We start from the raw sequence: 3,873 nt of genomic DNA on the forward strand, positions 1-3,873 counted from the left end.
AATTATCATTGTTGATGGAGAGTGTGTGGTTAACCGACACATCAATTGGAGATGATAAAAGACATCGATGTTGCCAAGTGGGTTTGCATGGTTATTCACATCTCGTTTGTGATTATCAGCGTCTTAGTCACAAAAGTGAGAGCATAATCCAATATTAAACATGTCATTGATAAGATTCAATGAATCTCAAAAGATCTAGGAGTTTCATAAGATTGAAATTGGTAAAAGACTTACCTATCTAAAAAAATTCGAATTTGATTACGACATCCCTCTTCAAAGTTCGAATCGAAAACATCGATCCTAGCCTTAATTTAATTTTGGGTTAATAATTAAGGGCTAATATCAACTAACATAAATTCTCTCTTTTCCCATTTTAGATGTATTATGAAGATAGAAATGGTCTTCCTCATTCTTATGTAAATGGATTTCCTCAATCTTTTGAAGATGGTCTTCCACATTCTGATCAAGGTGAAAATGTCTTCTATTCTTAGAGTAATGGTGGAACTGGACATCACACTTCATCAACGCTTCCACCTCTTGCTCTTGTGACTTTCCCAAAGTCACATTTTCCCCAAGTTGAAAGATATGAGACTAAATGTGATGTAAACATCAAAGTGGAAATTATGTATGTGTGCATGTTCTGAAAATGAAGTCATACATTGACAAGTTAGATAGAATGGGTGTCGTTTTCCCAAAGGAGCAAGCCATTGATTTGGTTCTTCTCTCGCTTCCAACGTCATATGATCAGTTCATTGAGAACTTTTATATGAGGAAACTCGATGTGGCCCTAATTGATCTGACCCAAATGTTAATTGTTTTTAGAGCAGAAATGCATAAGAACAACTCTTAAGCATAGATGTTTATAGGGTCTGACTCCAAGGTTTCCATGGACATTGGCAATGGTGATATTGGTGGTCCTGAAAATATTTTTCGTCCCAATGGAAAAGGGTCGTACAAGATCAAATTGTTTGATCATATGGTAAAGAGAAAAGGTTTTTCTGGGATTGTTTCATGTGTTAACACCAAAGAGTCCATTTATTTCTACTGCCAGATGAAAGGGCATTGGTTGCGAAACTGCCCAAAGTACCTGAAGGATTTCAGAGATGGTAAAGTCAATTTGTATGACTCTACTTCAGGTACATCCATTATCTAACTCCATTGTGTTATAAGTTCCTATTAATAGACTCTTAATACATGATGTGATGATCACATTTTAATTATATTGTAGGATCTAAGAGAAAGAAGGAAGCTTAAGTGAAACATCCCGAAATACAACCCAAAAATTTCGTTTTTAAACATTAATAAAACCATAAACCATCCAAAATCATAAGTAAAATCATAATCATGTATCATAAAACATCATAGTATCTGTCTCAAATCAAAATCTCATATCAAATCATCAGAGTGAACTCCCAGGCTGTGACTGTGGTGTGTGCCATGCGATCAACCCGAGCCCTTCCGTTTGCTAGTGGAAGTACCTGTAACCAAAACTGAAAACTATAAGCACAAAGCTTAGTGAGCTCCCCCAAACTACCACATACCATACAATAACACAAATAACACATACTGGGCCTTGCCCACTACATCGGGCCCTGCCCCGCATCAGACCAAAGTCCGACATAATCTAGGCCCCGCCCACTGCATCAGGCCCCGCTCGGCATCATACCGAAGTCCAGAATAAACTGAACATAACATAACATGAACAAATAGCATAATCACATACTGCATCGGACCGAAGTCCGGATCATATAACACATATCACAACATGCATGAATCACGAAGACATCAAGCATTCATACTATTGCATCGGGCCCCGCCCGGCATCGGGCCGAAGTCCGGAACTACTATCATCTAAACGGGTCGGCATTGTGGCCGTAGACCCGTTCCTACTGGAGGGAAACTCACCTCGTAAGGATGACGGCTGAAAAGCTGATCGGGAACCGTCTGACTGCTGCTCCGGTAACTCCCTGGCTACAATTCCCATAAAGACACTTAATCAAACACTGATAACTAATCTTAGGATAAAATCACCATTTTACCCCTAGTCAAAGTCAACTTCCAGTTGACTTGACTCACTGAGTTAGGTTGCCAACTCGTCGAGTCCCTATCCTTTCTTTTATCCTTGTATCTGACTCTACTCGTCGAGTTTTGCAAAGACTCGACGAGTTCCTCTTCTATAAAGATATCTATTCAACCTTCATCTGACACGCCGAGTTGTATGAACAACTCATCGAGTCCTCCTTCATCATATGAACACATCCAGACTATGAATCGCCGAGTTGTATGAACAACTCGTCGAGTCTGTTCTTGTGGTAAAAAGATTGTCTTGGACTCGCCGAGTGTGTTCTAATGCTCGTCGAGTTCCATGGTTTCCAGATAATGGCTATGTCTTAAAACATTGAATCACTCCTATGGACTTGTCTAAATCCTTGCTATCACTCAGTTGGGTTCCTTTGAACTACAACAGATTGGGGACTGAAACCTCGGACTCATCGAGTTCCAAGAACAACTCGTTGAGTCGCCTATTGTCCAAGTCCATAACTCGATTTCTGACGTACAACTCTCAATCAGAATGTAGATTTGGGCTTCTAAGATCGATCTAGCACGTAAAGTTATGAACTTTACGTGCATGCATGGAAGTATAAGCTTTAAGGAGCCAAAATGAGGTGTAAAGGGGGTGCATGGGCTAATATGGCCATAAAGCTTGCATCTTTATGCCATGAACTCGGTTCTAGAGTCTAGATATGAAGATGAATCAACTTGGGACGTCTAAGTCTTAAGGATCAAGCTTGTTGACCCCCAAACTCCACAAAGGGGCAAAGGAGAAAATATATAAAACCACAAGTCAACTATAAAGCTTGATTACCATAAAATGAGGAGAAACTGTTGTTGTTCTTGGATCTACAAACTTCTCTTGGAGTCCTCCTTCTTCCTCTTCTTCACACTAGCTTCAAACCACACAAGTTTACTAGAAAATGGCACTCAAACACTCACAAGGTTCAAGGTGGCGAGTTAGGGTTTTCTGGACGTTGAGGGAGTGATAAGGAAGGTCATAGGGGCGTTATGTTCTTTATATAGGGGGACAAACCCTTGAAATTAGGGTTTTCATCAGACAACGCCTACTCACCGAGTTAGTCTTCCGACTCGTCGAGTAGACTTACTTAGTTACCGCCCCGGATCTGATCTTACTCGACGAGTTAGGCCTTCAACTCGTCGAGTCCAAGGGTAAAATTATAAAATTGACTTGATTAAATGCATACCTGGAACCGAGTGTTATATTAAGAAAAGTGACCTAAATCTGATCGTGAGAGATGGACTTTTGTTATATGGTTCGATGGTCGGAATTTGGAGCTATAGATTGATATTACCTTTTAAAGATATCTAGAAACATAGTTTTCTCTTTATGCATTGTAAGGACAAGTTTCAATTTTCTTTTTCAATAAAATGAAGTTCTGGTTCATATGGTTGTCTCAATTTATATTTCCTTGCAATGGTGTAAATGAATATGTTGACAGTGTTTCTAATAATGACAATGTTAATTGCTGATTTGATTCTTATGATATCGCTTGTGGTACTGTTATAATCAACCATGTGAAAATAAATCTCATCACCAAGTTTCAATTGGACAGAGACTTGGAGTCATACAATTCGAATTGTGTGATGCATGAGAATCTTGTTCATTGAAAAATTATGACTAAACTCATTATTCACATGTTTATGTGAGGCAAGTGAACGACTACAATTTTTAAACAACTTCTTTTTTACCTATAAATACCACATTTTTACACTTATTTCTTTACAACATTCTTTTCTTTCTCTATATACAATACACACACAACAATTTCATATCAATAAAAAATGGATCCCAACCAA

Source organism: Lactuca sativa, chromosome 7 (assembly GCF_002870075.4).
Source record: "Lactuca sativa cultivar Salinas chromosome 7, Lsat_Salinas_v11, whole genome shotgun sequence".
Taxonomy (NCBI): Eukaryota; Viridiplantae; Streptophyta; class Magnoliopsida; order Asterales; family Asteraceae; genus Lactuca; species Lactuca sativa.